This window comes from Nipponia nippon, unplaced genomic scaffold (assembly GCF_047370975.1).
Source record: "Nipponia nippon isolate SJK-2023a ecotype South Korea unplaced genomic scaffold, ASM4737097v1 scaffold_1, whole genome shotgun sequence".
Lineage (NCBI taxonomy): Eukaryota > Metazoa > Chordata > Aves > Pelecaniformes > Threskiornithidae > Nipponia > Nipponia nippon.
Genome location: NW_028262290.1, coordinates 165,898,156 through 165,914,752, shown reverse-complemented (window position 1 = coordinate 165,914,752; position 16,597 = coordinate 165,898,156).

Below are 16,597 nucleotides of genomic sequence, written 5' to 3'. Positions count from 1 at the left end.
TGCTGAGATTGAAATTTTGTTCTCATAAGGATCTAGTAGGAAAAAATATAATCCACAAAATATAATCTACACCTTTCACAAGTGTAGGACAGAGAACTTTCAGTGACCAACTACTGCAGCTTAAGGACTTGTTATGCATTAGCTGACCAACAGGAACCAAAGAATAGTTATGGTGAATTAGAACGATTCACTTTGCAGTTACTATGAGTGTTTACATAGTCTTTACCTGTTTTCCTGCATAATAGAGAGTGGACAACAGGTAGGTGTCTTGCTTCATGGTCCCTGTTCCAAGGGGCCATTTTCCACCATCTCCAACACCTGCTCCGCCTCTATCATAGATGAAGCAAAAGGGGTTATTTCACACTTATGACAGCAAGACTGACTAACCCTTTGATTATAATCTCTTGAGGGGTGGAGTGAGTTGTTCAGCATGTCCAAAATGCTGCAGGATTGCAGGTATCCATGGGAAAGCAATAAGCATCCCTTCCTGTCTTACCTGGACACACATAAAAGTTAGGCCTGGCAAGAAAGAGCCTTTGGTATGGTAGAGCTTCCCTTCTGCTTTGCCTAAGTGTATGCGATGTTTCATTGTGAAAAGCAGGGCAGAGTCAAGGTAGGTTCTCTAGTGATAGTGTTGTGCACCCTATGCTATGACCCCAGAATAGCACCCTATGCATAGACCCAGCCTCCTCCCGAAAGGGAGTTTTGGTTTGTTCATTGGGGGTTTTTTTGCATCAAAGTTCTTCTGCATGGCAGTCAGGCTGCAGGATTTGTTTTTAGACACATAGACTTCATTTCACTGTTGCACCAGACCATGGCAATTGTGTGGTTTTTTCCCCTGATCCAGGCTCTCCATTTCTTTCACTCATTCTTCCGTCTCTACTCTTCTTCTTTTTGTTTTCATTTGAATTGAGTGTCAGTCACTACATTGAGATCCTCACAATAGAGTCATGGGCCAAAATAAACCCTTGCCTTGTGGCTTGTTTTCACTTAAATGACAAGCTTTCAGGGCCAGTGACTACTTTTTGCTCTCTATTTATACAGAAGAATGCACTGCGGGGACCTGGTTAATCACCTAGAGTCTGAGTAGTATTACACTATGAAGGATGTTTCACAGTTATGCAGTGAAGAAGGTTATAACAGTGAAGAATTACATCTATAATATCACCATGTAGTAACTCTTCATTCCATGTAGTAATTCTTAATTGATGTTGCTCACCTCTCCAGCACACAGTGTTTGAGAACTTGCCCCTGTGTTTAGGGTTACAGTTAGCAGGATTCCCACTGAGGTTGGTGGTTATAACCAGGACATCTTAGCAGAGTTACCTTAGCCAGCTGAGGACCTGTGGAGATGGTTCATTTCAAATGGCTCTCAGAGCAAGAGTGACTTCTGGCACCAAAATCTTTGTCAATCTTCATGTGTCTCCTCTGAAGCTGGTGGAAAATGTCCCATTCAGACAACAGAGGGAACTCATCTTATTAAATGCGGAGGGTTATATCTGATTTAGTCATACCAGGCTCCCATTATAGCCCCTGGAGTCTTGATCTCAGTTTCTCTTGCCCTAAACTGGACATTTACAAAAGGTCAGACCAACTATGATGTAAAAATGCCCTTTTCTCTACTATCTGTGAAGAAGTCTGAGTTCTGCAGCTCAGATGGAGATATCGACAGTGTGGATATGGCTGAAATCAAACTCACAATGTGTGATTTACCCTCAAACTTTTCCTAGCCAGTGGAGAAGGACATTTCCAAGAAAAGAACAAACCTGTGGTGGGCACTTGCTTTAGGAGATGAATTGTGCCTTGCCTGGATTGCGTAGACCTTCACTGACCATAGGGAGGCTTGGGATAACTGGATAAAGTGGAGATATCTAAAAGAATCTCATTCTTGATCACTTTGAAATCTTCTTTACCCATCTCAGATATTACCTCTCCTCCTACTTATTATGGCTTCAGCATCTAAACCAGGTATGTGAACTCCTCCAAACCATGTCAGTGCAAACTCAATCAAGTCTCACATTCAGCTTTACTTTAAACTGGGCTGGGTGTGTGCTAGGCAGTGGAGCAGGATCCTTTAATATAAAACAGCAAGGCAGTACCTTGCAGTGGAGAGAAGAATAGGGAACAGCTGGGAGTGGTACTGTAGCCACATGCTCCTGCTAGATCCAAAAAAGAACAGCTCTGCTTATAATCACATTTGAAAGCACTGTGAGGATTGCCATAATTAGATTCTTATTAGGCTTCTGTTCTCCTAGCTGAGACCTTATTGCATTAAACTAAATTGCTGTGAGCCAGGTTTCAGTTAGCTTGAAAACAATTACACTCTGTTCCACACCAGTTTCAATTCACCGTTTTATAAACATGCCAGAATTACAATCTGGGCCTTGATCTCAGCTAGGAATAGCTAGAAATCAGGATATATAGATTTAAAATAAAACATAGGAGTAACGGCAGAGCTTACTATGTTCCCAAGGCCATAAGTGCAAGGTAGGGAGACTTCTGAGACACTGAGCTGTCCTTTGGGATCACGTAGCTGGCTTTGTTGCTGCAACATGGCATTTAAAGCCTGCTTTAGCACGGATAAAGCAGGTAGTCACTGGGAACAACAGGTTGCCAAGGAGAAACAGAAAGTCAAGGTGCCTGCTTTGCCTATCAGGAGTCCTTTCAAACCTGTCCGGCTGCAGCTGCTGAAGATGATAAGATGCGCAGGAAAGGGTCAACAACAAACTGGGGACACACAAATGGGCTACCTGGGAGCTGTGGAACAAATTTCTCTGCCAACCTCACGACACACGATGAGCCTTGAGTTTTCATCTTCACCACGTACTTTTGGATAACAAAACCAGCACCAAAATGTCATTAAAACAAAACACTGGTGCAAACACGGGTTCTCTATTTGAAGAAAGGAGAAGAAACGTTTCTGGATAGGGCTTAGGTTTGTCACACAGGGTGAGGCTCCCTTTACCTCCCTTCAACCACCAATAATGTCTCAGATGGCCATCTCAACACTTTCTTTGTAGGTGAAAAAGAACAATAGGCATTTTTGAGGTGTGATTCACCTGACCTGGTCTAGACTATCCCAGATCATTTAGGCTGAGATGAGCCATCCCCAAGACTGCTAATGCTCTCTATTGCCAGGATCTTCACTGGCTACAGTGGCACCCCACGGAGACTAGTCTGGATGTAGAGTAGTGTGTTTATATACCTAAGGGTAGATTTAATGGAAAAACGAATGAAGAAAGCTGAAGCCTCCACCTCCTTCCATGAGCACCATCCAGGCCATGTCAATGAAAAACCGCTGTGTCTTTGGGGACCCGGTAGTGGCCTGGGCAAAAGAGGGAACACTGGGAAATAGAAGGATATTTTACATTGGAGTTAAGGTGGCATAAGATGAAGGATGGATGATATAGCTTTGCTCCTCAAAGTGTATCTTTGAAGACATGTACCATAACCCTTATCTGTCAAAGGAAGTGAATATATGATATTTATCTTCTCCCAGAACATGAGTAGTTTTGCGTATAGATAGGCCGTGCCCTAGTGATGGCAATAACGATGCAGGTAACAAGACATAAAATCATAAACTTTAGCAATGACTGAAGAAAGCAGGAATATTTCAGGTTTCCCACCACAGCAATGAATTTTCCGAATGACATTTGAGTGCAGGATGTTGGCTGTCTACCTCTGGCCATTCACCTGTCTTCTCAGTCTCACTGGGATTCTTTTCATATCAGTAAAATAAAAACAGCAAAGGAAAAAATATGCAGGCTTATGTTTTGGGACCTGAGGATTCTTTGATTTCTTTTTTTGTCTCTTCCTCCCTCCCACCCACCATCCTCCTTCCTTTCAAAGAGCAACTAGTGAAGAAAAAAACACAAAGGTGCAGGACCTGGGAGTGAGAGGTGAACAGAAGCTCAGTGAGTGCCTGGAGTCCAAGACACAGCTCACTAATGAGGTGTTAGAGAGGCTTGGAAGCCAGAGAAGGGAAACCGTTACTAGATTGCTTGAAAAAATAATAATCCCTGTGCCTGTCTAAGATATTGTTTCTCCTCTTACATCTCCATGATTTTTATTCCTCCAGAAGGAAAAAAAACCACATGACAAATTTGGACGGTGTGGTTCTAGAACTGTTCAATGCTCACCCACCCCTGGATACTGCATACGTGCACATGCGCGTGCACATACCCATGTTTACACACTGCACATGGACGAGTTCCCTGACCTGCCATCAGGGATGTAAGTGCACAGGCAAAGCAGCAGGCAAGTGAGAGATGAGAGCTCAGGGCATCAGGGATAGTGATTCCTAAATTTGCAATCTTTTTCATGCCAGGTCTGATCAGCCCTGGGTTCCTGAGCAAGACAAGGTCTGCAAGTCAGAGGGTGTAAGAGAGAACAAGTAGATGGGATGCCGGTTCTGGTAAAAACTGTATCTGGGAGCCTGAAATCTCCAGGCTCTGACAAGGGATTTTCCCCCAGCAGAATAGGGGATGAGATAAGAGCCTGACTGTGTAGGGCTGGCCATTTGGGACGCTGAACCAAGGGTGAATAGCATGAGTTTTTTGGGCATAGTCAAATCATTTCATTACCAGATGAACAGTCTGTGGTTGGAAGGGAAGGATATTTGGAAGAAAAGGAGAGCAAAGATTTCAAAGGAAGCCGGAGTAAAAGCCAGAGTCACACAAGGTGGCAGTGCAGATTGTCAGCAGGGGTTTCTGGACATTAGCAAAAGGCTAAAAATACTCCTGTTGAATCAGATACAACAGGAGAAACTAGACACTCACTGATGGTGTAGCTCCATTGACTGTACTGGAGTTTTGCTTGTGTCACTCAGCTGCGTATAGAGTTCATAGGATAATAAATTCGTTAATTACTAATTATTCTCACGGATTAATGATCATCATTTATTGAGCATCATTTGTTTCTATCCTGAATTGATCTGCCTTTTCCATTGTCATTCTTTGGACATGATCATTTGGACCAGGCTGCGGGTGATTGGTACCTCAAAGACCACAGACGACTTCTAATATCTCTATGAGAACCTCTGAGGTGTCAGTCTTCAAAGTGAATGTTGTCCGCATTCACTGCTTTGATTTGATACCCAAAAGCACATGCAATGAGCTCCGTAGCCCTCAGGTCAGGAGAGGAACCATTCAGTCAATTACTAGTAAGTCTGGATATATTTTAAAGCTGAAGACCAGGTAAACAGACAAACTAAATAGTTTCCAAGACTGGCTTCCTCCATTTCTCCTGCAGATACAGTGCAGTTTACAAAAAGCCTTCAAAAGTTTGTGACTTAAACACCTCCCTGCTGTGAGGGGTTTATCTCATTAGAAGAAAGGTGTCAGGCCTGGCAGTAAGGCAAATGATAGCTCCTTGCTCATTTTCTCTTTTTCTCCCAGTGATATTGTCACAGAACTCAAACAGTGATGGTGATGTTCATGTTATGGGCTGCTTCCTACTGAGAACATGACATTTCATGTAAGTAGACACATGCTGTGTGGGAAGCATTTTCAGTTCCTCCCAATATTTGCACCTGCCCCATAGGCAGGTATAATTTATTGAAACATTTCTTTTGGATGTACCAGGTAATTTCTGAATACAGTCTGCTGCTTTTCTGCGGAATGAGTTTAGACTTCTGCTGGAACAAAAGCGTAGACAACCCCTGTAACCGTTTGTTAAGGATGCATTTGAGGGCAGAGTCCAGAGTCCTTCTGCAGTCTATGGGGAGAAGCAATGGCATTTCCAGCTGTGGATGCATCAGTTCCTCAGTTGACAGTACTGGGACTGGAGTCGAGCAGCCCTGGGTTTAGACCTTAGGCCTTAGACACCATTGCAAGATACTCCAGCTGTGTTAGGTTGCAATGAGGTTGCAGCTCAGATGGGTGCAAAAGTCAGTTTTCCCAGCTCACGGCCATACTCCTTCACATCTTCCAGCACAACTGCACATGTGGTCAGCCCCTCACTCAGTCATGCCAAAATTATCTAGGTTAACTTAGAAACTTTAGAAGAGAATTTTGCTATTTTTGCTGTGGTTTAAACCCAGACAATTTTGTCAGGACTGTGTTTGGAAGCAATTAGCGCACAGTTATGCCAGCACATCTGAGGACATAGTAACTTCTGGTGAGGATATGGAGGAAGGAGTTGTGGGCAGCTCGGAAAGGATTGGTAGTGATAACCTCGTAGAGCAGATGAGGGACAGCTTAAGCAGCAGATGTGGCTGCAGGCCAGGTGGTATAAAAATATATTGTGAGGCTCTCTGGAAAATCCTACACAACACATGTTTCAATGACCTTTGTAGTTAAAATGGACATGATTTTAAAGCTCAGCTCCCACAGAGGTACATAAATGAAGGGTGTCACCGAATGAAGAATCTTCCAACCATGACCGCCTCCTGAATATTAAAAGGCTGAACGAGATATAGGGTAATGACAAAGCAATGGGAGTGACCTCCATCAGGGATGTGTCACTGATGCCATCATCACATCATACCATGTGAATACGACACAGAAGAGCAAAGAAAAGTTTCTCCTCATGAAGACAACAGCAGGACCTTCCCTGTTTCATACATGACTCTTGAAAGTCGGGAAACACATCAAAGAGAACAAAAAAACTGGAAAGAAAATCTGGGGGCAGGAAACCACCCTCTCAGATTTGTCACAGCTTCTGAAATCAAACCCCAAACGTTACTTCATGGCTGTTTTCCTCAGATTCTCATTCTTGGGCTTTTAGGAGAAATCTCTAATTTGTTGAAAGGTAGATAGACAAATTGGATCGGCAACACAAGTTTAGAGTTTGTGAGGAGATTGTGAAACCTCCAGCAGCCCTGAGAGATTAAAATGTTTATGGTCAACTTCTTGAAGTGTCAGTTAGCTTTTGGTTGCTTGCTCTTGATTTTACTGCCAAAATACCATAATAATAATAATAATAAAGAGGCAAAACAACTTTTCCTCAGATTGCTTTCTGGCGACTAGTCTGATTTGCGTAAACCTTTTTGATTCCACATCATTCTTTGGTTCGGGGCCACACTTCGTGCTCAGAGAGGGAGTTGAGAGCTGAGAGTGCTTCTCCAGAAGTGTCCCCTAAACGGCCAAAGTGGAGACAGCCACAGCGCACAACAGAAAATTGAATTTATTAGGAGTGCAGGCTGCTGAAAAGGAGGAAAATAACATTTCAGTGAACTCTGATGCTTTGCCAGCAAGAGGAGATGTTAACAGCAGAAAGAACGGTCCTGGCTTCAGAGGGTTATGCACTCTTTTCCATCTGATAATTAACTAGAATAGAATAAAATGGAATTAATTGAAATAAAATAAAAATGAATAGGGTCCTATCAGGGAATCAGGTTCAAGTGCTATAATAAGAATAGTGTTTCTGGAGGCACTTGCTCATTTCAGCAGGATGCAGACATAAGCACTGCGGAGATGGATGAAGCAAGAGGAGTTTTGTTTCAAGCACAGAAGTGGCAGGCATTCCCACTGGTAGCTGTGCTGAAAAGCCCTGAGATGTTGCATCCTGGGGCTGGGGATCTGCCACGATGGATGCAGGACACCCTATGGGTAAAACATCCCACCTGCCTACCACACTTTTAGTCAGGACCTCAAGAGCCCATGGAGAAGGAATTGTCTCGAAGGACTCATTCAGTCTTGCAAAAGTACTCAGCAACTGCTCTTTTCCCTGTCTGCGCAGCGTGCAATGGCCTGGATAAAGCCCGTGCTCTGTGTTCTCCTTTTACGTTACCACAAATTTGGGCTATCTTCCAGTGGGGCTAAACAGCCTTTTGGGTTGCTTTCCATTTTCTTCCAGGGTCATTCAGATCTATGCTTACAAACCAAATGAGCCAGGGGCTGACTTTCTAACATTGAGATCCACTGGCAGGATCTGGCCATTTCCATACCATTAGCCTCCCTTAGCTTCCAGAAGAGGATGACCGCATCCAGAGGGCTTATTGGGAATGGTCCTTGGACCACACTAACTCCAAAACAGTGCCAGGAACGTGTTGGTAGGGCTGATCACATCAGATCCATGTCAGGGGTTGCTTATACAATTTGACAGTACAAATTATGAGGTTCCAGCTCCTGCATCCACCCTTAGACCCTGTTTAACTTATTGATGTAGATGTCTGTTTATTGCCACAACGCATTCATGTGTCTTTGCTCACAAGCTTCCCTTTGAGCAAGCACATTAGCTCCCTTGGAGACTTTGCTGCAGGGTCTCCTCCCTGCAGACCATAGGAGTTTGCTTTCTGCAGTGTGAATGCAAACAAGCCTGCCTTAATTGCCTTTGGAGACCAAGCTTCCTGCTGTGTGAACCACAAAGACAGAATGAACAAATGTGCAGAAAAAAGAAAGCAGAAAGGTTTGAGGCTCCAGATGTACCCATCAGCCTTGTCATTTATTTCTTTGCAAAGTCATTCTTCCAAAGCGCTTTCACTCTTCCAGTTCTTCTGCTTCTTTTTTGTACCATTCACAGAAACAAAACAGCATAAGTTTAGTGAAAAAATGTTTTAAGAACATAGGATTAGAAGATAATTCTGTGAAAGAAAAGGCAGATATATACGCATCAGATAAAGTTAAAGAAAAGAAACAGTATCTATGGCATAATCACTAGATCTATAAATAGAATGCTAACATTATTATTACTAGTAGTAGCAGAAATGGCCATATTCTTAGCAGAAAATATTCTCCTGCAGTGCTTTCAACTCACACTGTAAGACTAGCGCTGCCTTAGGTCAACATTTTTCTTGTTATCAGAGTCCCAAATATCACCTTAAAATATGTCAGGCAATCAAATTTTTCAAAGTCTGAAAAGCTTAGGAGGATGTTTAAGTCCTCCTGGGTTGGGCTGGGACAGAGAGACACGCAGGGCTGGGGCAGAGCTCACAGGCTGACTTTGCTGGCAGAGGGCAAAGCAGATGATGGGTTAGAGATGTGTGAGGTGCCTGTGGGACTGCAGACAGGGTTAGGAACCAGAACTGGGGAAGAGTTGTCGAGGTGCTGAACATGCTATGGGAGTAAGAAGAGAAAGAGAGTTTACAGCTTCCATGTGATAACTTCTTCGGTTAGGTTAGGTTTTGTTTTGCTTTGGTTTGGTTTGTTTATTCTCCTATATTACTTTTTTTCTTTCTATGGCCAGTCAAAAATTAATAACCCTACCTTGGTACAGGAGAGCCCCAAAAGTGAATTTAACTTGACACTGCCTAAATATCTGAGTGCACTTGTTTATTTCCCTTAAATAAAAAAGTGTGACAAACAGCACAAAGGGTGTTCTGAGACTTTTACTAGTATTATTCAGTTCTCTCCAGCCAGGAAGGACATTCCCTTCTGTTGGCTCGAAGTCCATTTTCCAATTGCGTGTTTAATTGCTAATCTAGTGGTGTCCAGGGAGTCCAGATAAGATCAGGTGAAACTAGCAGGTTCTTATTTTGCAGAAGTTTCCAAATCAGGACTTTACTGCTTCCAGATTTGGCTCGTGCCTGGCTGATAATGGATATTGCTAGCCATATAATAATAACCCCTGGTGTCCCTTGTGCCTGGTTGTGTAAATGCACACATGGGATAGGTGATGATCTGCACACACTCAAAAGATTTGCCTGAACACAGGAAAAACTAAGGAATGTTTTCCTCCTGCATCACTTCAGAGAAGACACATCCCCAGGGCCACCCAGAGAAGCCGTGTCAGAGCTGGGTACCAGCCCCCAAGCTCCCAAGTCCCCCACCCAGTGTATTTCTCTCATTTTCCCAGTTTAGTCATTTGCGAACAGCTCACATCAGCATACATGATTCTGGCAGCAGGCGGCTTAGTTATGATTCGGTAGCAAAATATTTGAACAACAGAGCTTCCAAGCAGAAAACTTTCCAGTGCAGAAACCTGCTTCATCCTTCACTGCGGCTGCCCTGGGCTGGTTCGATGTCTCCCATTCCCAGATCATGGGGAGGTTGTGCTCTAATCTTTTTCCATTAGAGCTCTGGTGATCAGGCCCTTCTTAATCAGGCCTGGCTTCCGCTTCAAATTGGGTAATGTCTGGGCCATTAATATTAACGGAAAGAGGAGCTGCTTCTGTTTGTTCTATTTTCAAGTGGTTTCTGGAGGCCATCTCCTAGCTAGAAACCACCCTGCTTGAAACACAGACAGCCCAGGCAGCACACAAACACCTGCTCAACTATAGAGTTTTTCCAGATGTGGTCTTCCCTGTTGATGGTAATAACCATATTCTCTTAATTCCTGGACAGTCCTTATAGTCCTTTTTTTTTTTTGTTGCCCAAACTGAAAGCCATTACCAGACATAGCTATATTTGATTGTGCTGAAAACAATTGTCAGATGTGTTTTGAAAGCTCTGGCTGGGCTTTCTGTGATGGGGAGATTTTTTTTGCTAGGCTATTCCCAAGTAAACATGTACATTATAGGATGAACTCCCTTGAGCTGTAGTCTCAGAAGATTTTACCATTATTGGTTGTTGCTGTTACTGCTGGAGAGGCTCTTTCCCAACACTTAGCCAATGCAAAGGATTGTGGGAAACTCCTCATCTTCTTCGGTGTGAAGTCGTATAAACTTAGTCAGAGTATCATATACAGAGACACTCATACAGTTAGTGTACGAGTATTAACCTCCAACAGTAAGGTAGAAAAGAAAACGTAGGAATCAGTAGCATCTTGAACAGGACCATTTTTAATTTTTTTTTCCAGTGACTGTGCACATGTACTTTCTTTCTCTTTGATTTTTAGCATATTTCTTGAACAAGAGGTCTTCTGTCCTCAGGCATCCCACACACTTCATAGGGCAGAGATGTGGCATCTTCCTATGGATGAAACAACTTGCATTTCAGTAGTGTTGTGGCTGGGCTAACTGTAAAACTTCACTGGTTCCATCTATATCAGCACGGGGCTCAGCTCCCCTCCTTGACTGTCCAAACAACCTAGGGAGCCCAAATCAATAAAATGAAGGGACAGGAAAGATGAGAAATTTGTCTAAGATATTTGCTGAAAGCATATGAGATTATTCGCATGCTTAGAGCTAAGCCAGGGTTTAGCTGCTTTACAGAACAGAGGCCTGGCTCTCTTGGTTAGAAATACTGCGAAGATTTGGAGCTGGGAGCCTTTCACATCTCATTGATGCAGCACTGTGCTGGAGTCAGAGCAGACACCGGACTTGCCTGCTCTTTCTTCCTCAGTTCTCTGGGCTCCAGCCCCTGACCCGTGAAATTGCCCCGTTTCTGAGCTCTGTGGGGGGACAAAGTACTTGCCAGGGGTGTGCTTCAGGTTAGGAAATTCAGACCACCATCGTCAAAGTTATTTATAGAAAGTGGAGGCTTAATAATTACATGAAATGATCCCTTTGGGTCATATCCATTACCTATTTTTGACAAAAGAAGAAAATGGAAAAACTATATTAACTGGAGCTAGTTAGTGGAAATGGCGATGAGGCCAAAGGACACAGGATCCGATCACTCAGTTACCTGAAACTGGTTAAAAAGTGTCTTTGCGTTGCCTACATGTGGTACCACGGGAAAATGAGATCATTCTCTGACTTATTAACAGCTCAAATACTTGAGGACATGCAAAAATACAGACACATATGCATGAAGAAACTCCCAGTTTCTAGCTACCCAGGGAAAACCACTCAAGCCCCAGGCTTTTGTCTCCCCAAAAAGGAAATATTAAACTTTTTCACCTCATTCTGAAGATTATATTGGTAATGCTCAGTGGAGCCATGAAGACATCTGCAAATGTGATCTGAGATCCTGATGTCTTACACGGCTTTAAATACCTTTGCAGTTTTCAAACAGGAAAAGATCCAGGAAGCAAAAGTAAACTCCTTCAAACATGATCGGCTGGAAGATGGGAGGCTAAAACTAGGAAAGGTTAACTGTGTGGTGTTTTTTTTTTTTTCTTTTTTCTCCTCTTTTTTTCCCCCCTCTTTTCTTCTCCCCCCCCCCCCCCCCCCCCCCTTGGCATTGGACGGTAGGCATTGCTGAAGGCAAAACACTGAACTAAAGGGAACTTTGATCCTGCTCCTTGATGCTGGTCATGCTGTTATGACCACCTTCTGCCAAGACCTAAGGCTCCATCACTAATCTAGTGCTTATCAAGGACTTTTCATGTGTTATTTAAAAGGGGTTGTTGGAGCATTTTCTCATATTTCTCATTCTGACAGCTGTGCTGGTTGCTTCCAAAACCAAGGCAGAGTACTGGGACTTTCAAGTCACAACTAATTTTCCTTTTGCCAGAAGCCACAGTGAGATGAAGCCAGTCAGTATCTGATCCTCCCACTCTGATCCTCCCTTAATAACCTAGGAAATATCGCCTCTGTGAAGAGTGAGACAGAGTTTGGAAGGGCCACTAATAAGGAAGAGGTGGCCTATAGGATTTCAGCACTTATATAGTCAAGAAAAGAGACAACAGATACTGTGAAGCCATAGAAAAAGGCATTGGCCTGGGGACCCTACACATGCAGTTGATCATTTCTCACTTCAATTTTCAGTGCTTTCTATTCAATGCTCCCTACTGGAATTTGGGCAGTTTCTTGTCTGCTTATGCACTATGTGTATGTCAAGTGGATGAAAGGAAAAACCATGGTGATAGGGTGAGGAGCAAGACCACTAACTGGTCTTCTCAAAAGTATTAGGTAACATGTGCCATTAAACAAGACATTTCAGTAACACTCTTTTTCCCTTATACACCTTTTTCTTTTGTCCCACTCTACAACTCCATGTTGATGCTTGTGCAAATTCATCCCTAGGTCTTGTTGCCTCAGGACATGTGGGTGGAAGAAGTGTCAGATCCAAAACAAGGATTAAGCTGCTTGATGGGAGAAAAAGCATCTGTTTAATGAAAGCTGAGGTTCTGTAGAAGGAGAGAGCAGCTTCAGCAAGATGTAAGAAGAATATATGGACAGTGGTGTGGAGGGAGAGAGGAGGAAGGGAAAGGGAAGGAAAACCTTATTCCTAGCCCAGGTATAATATTTTTCATCCTGTAAGTGCTTCGAAGAAACAATGATGATGGGCTGGCTTCAGTTACAAGCCAGCAATAAAGGAATCAGTCATATAATAAAAATAAAGAAATGTTGTCTGGAAAATTCAAATGTGGCATTATTCTATGGATGCTGTCAGCTCCCGGACAGACCACAGGCAGGACTGGCCCTGCAAAGAGATGGATGCAGAGTGACAGCACCACGTCCCTGCCAGATGATCACACAGGATTAGTCTGTGAATTCATGTTAGCACAGGAATGTACTTGGAAAGAGGTCTGGCCACTCAACTCTATGCCGATCTATTTAAAAAGGCAGTCAATGGCCTGGTTTTTCTTACCCTCGTTGTTCCTTGTGTTTTCTTTTCATGTCTGAGGTGTTTATTAGGTTTGAGGGCTGTACAAATGAAAACAGACAAGCAGCCATCAGTTGGCAGCAGGGCTGTTTAGCCAAGAGGAGGCTATTTTGGAGATCCACCATTCTGTCTTTCACCGCTGCCTGGAATACAAATGTGCAGGAGCTAAATTGCATGCTCCATTTTTAACTTGTCCTCTTGGTCCTGGGGGATAGTGCATAGGGGTTATTTGCACAGGTGAAACACTGAGGCTTTGGTGAGCTGCAGAAGGGCTAACAGATATTGCCCCACCCTCTGACCACAGAGAAGGGCATCAGTAGCGACTATGCATGATGAGAGATGCTCTGCATATTCCTGATTTCTGTTTCTAGAAAAAGCATTGGGGTATTGTTAAATCCTGTGGATCATAAGGGGAATTGGTGATGGGGGTGATCTGCTCTGACCTTTCTGAAGATGTGGGATGTGCTTAGGGAGTGCAGGAGAAGCAAGATCTTCAAGCTTTGGTGGAATCCACAGGGAAAGATGGCATTGGAAATATCCATCCCTTCTTCTCCTGATTCTGCTATGACTTCTCACTCTTCTCAAGCTCCATAAGCTCTGCTCTGCTCCAGCAATTGTTTAGAAAATGGAAGAAGGACAGGAGGATACAAAGGAGAACACATCTCTGCTCCAGGTTTCCTCCTTCACTCCCTAAATGCTGGAGAGATGGCTGTGCAGGACCACCAGCACTTCTATGGGCAAGAAAAAGAAGATGGAGGCAGAGATTTGCTATACCATCATACCTTAGATGTCTCCACCTCTATGACCTTGAGCAAACTCCCTTGGCCCTCCCTGCTTTGTTTTCCCCTCCAAATTTTTAGCTGTTTTCCAAATTCAAGCTGTCAACTCAGGCAGCCTACAATTCTCTATGAGTTTCCCCAAAAGAATTTTGTGCTTGAACAGCATTTAGTGCAAGAATGGTGTTTGTAACATTTCTTAGGCATGCCACCCTCTACAACTAACTGCAGGGGACATCTAGGAGACTCCTGGATGCACAGCGGTAACTCCTGCAGCAGCATGCCACATGCCTGGAAGTCCCTGTTTGTGAGTGCTACACAAGGAAAAGGAGCACAAGGACACTATTAGCTGGAAGTTTCTGTGTTCCCTTCTTGCTGAGCCATGCTGCTTGACTGCAGGGAGCATTTGCGCAAACCCCACTTAGGACCTGGTCTCCAGCCTTCCTCATCTTATTCATGGGCAATCACTCCTCCCTATCCATAGGGTGTTTGCTTGCTGAGTTTGGCTGGGTTTTCGGGGGGCAGTGAGGGGGAGAGGTTTTTTGTGGCATTTTGGGTTTTTTTGTTTGTGTGTTTTTTTTTTTTTTTAAGGTGGGGAAAGTTTAAATCATATTTAGTCAGGCAATAGATGAAGGAAGAGGGAAATGGGAGACTGGCAGGGTCACAGGGAAGAGAGATTTCTCATGGCCCAGAGCTCAGCTCAGGGTGGCAGGTGATAAGAAAGTGAGTTGGGTGCTCTGGGGCTTTGCAGACTGGTAGTCCTTTGATGTACAAAGAATCAGGATGACTGCATGGGGGAAGCCAGCTTTGTGACACGATTTCTGCTCCAGGCTCATCTTCAAATCTGTCCTCGCTTCCAGAGGGACTGCTGTCTGGTGTCACTTCCACAGCACACCTCCTGGTCGAGAGAGAGATCTAAGGAGCAGCCTGCCTGAAGGATGCAAGATCTGAATGCCTAATATGAAGTGAAGGGAGTGCACAAGGGGAGAGGCAGAAATAGGGACTCCAGTTTTCATCCCTGTGTGCTGCTTGAAGCAGAAATGTTCCCTCAGCATGTTGGAGTGGGAGGCAAACTCATGACGGTTCAGTCTTTCTTTATGTGCCTTTCTGCTGACACTAATGACCTGCCCAATTGGTTCTTGGTTCTCTCAGCTCCTCAAAATCTCTTTAAGATGACACCTAAAAATGCTAAGGATTTCTAAAGAAAAGTGACCAGAAGCTATCTGCTCCTCAAACCAACTCTGCCATAAATTTCCAGTGATACAATAGAGCTTACAAACAGCTGGCAAGATATCAGAGGAGATCTAGCCATGAGCACTACTCAGTACTTGTAGGGCCATATAAAAACCTAAAACATCTGAAAACTGGGGGATGTGAGTAAAGAGATACGCTAAGATATTGGAGCTGATTCTATAAGCATGATGCGTGCGCATATATTGTGTGTGTCTTTGCGCAGCCCTGAGTGGGCACAGCCATATGAAACGCAAGAGGTTCATGCAGTACCCTCCCCAGTCCCTCTGAAGCAGTGGGGCTTTGGCTGGGGCCATCTCTATTTGCAGCTCAGGCCAGGCCAGGTAAAAAACCTTTGAATTCACCTTTATGTGACGCCGTTTTTAAGAGAGTCACTCTGCTGTGGGTAACCACAGAGTAAGGAGAAAGTTTACCCAGCCTGGAAGGGGAGGGAAGGCCCCTCGCTGGCTCTGAAGAGCAGGTACTGTTCCTTCCCGGTGCTATTTCTGGAATGCCTTGGAAGCACCCTGGCTTGTGCTAAAATAACGTGCAGGCCTCGACTTACCTCATGTTGTGAGAAGAGGTGAGTGGTTTGAGGCAAGCCTAGAGAAAGGCAGGCAGACTGTGCTGGGGCGGGAGGCACACACAGCCCTTTTCATTCCCTGAAAATCAAATAAGGAGAAAAGATCCACAAGGCTGAAGGTGGAAAAGTATGTGCGAATTGGTGCCTCTGCTCCAGGGGGAGGTCACCTGGGCGAGAGGTCGTGCAGTGCTGAGGTGTTGCAGAAGGACCATCAGTGCCTCCTGGTATGGAGTGGAAGGTCTGGAGGGTATGCTTCCCCTCAAAGGCTTGCAGGAGAGAGAGGAGGTAGGGCAAGAAGTGGGGTATAAGAACACTCCTTTGTGCGAGTGAGTTTGAGGGGTGCATGCTGGCGCAGCAGCTGAGCAGTGTTGGTGCATGGGATTTTGCATAGAGAGCCCTGGGGATGAGCACCCCAGCAACAACAAAATGGTGCAACAGGTTTACACTTCATTTTACTGATGAAAAATTTCAGGCATTGACAAGTTAAGAATTCCTTTTATTTAACTTTCTGTAACACTTTTTTAAGGGAATCACTCTGCTGACCATAACAGGGTGACTTATTAAGGCATTGCATAGAGAGAATTGGTCTGCTGCAGGCCAGGGCTGTCCTGCATCTCTCTGGATCAAGCTAGTGATGTAACCCAAAAATTAAGCTCTCCATTTCCACTGTCAATCACTTAATACTCTAGCTGCAT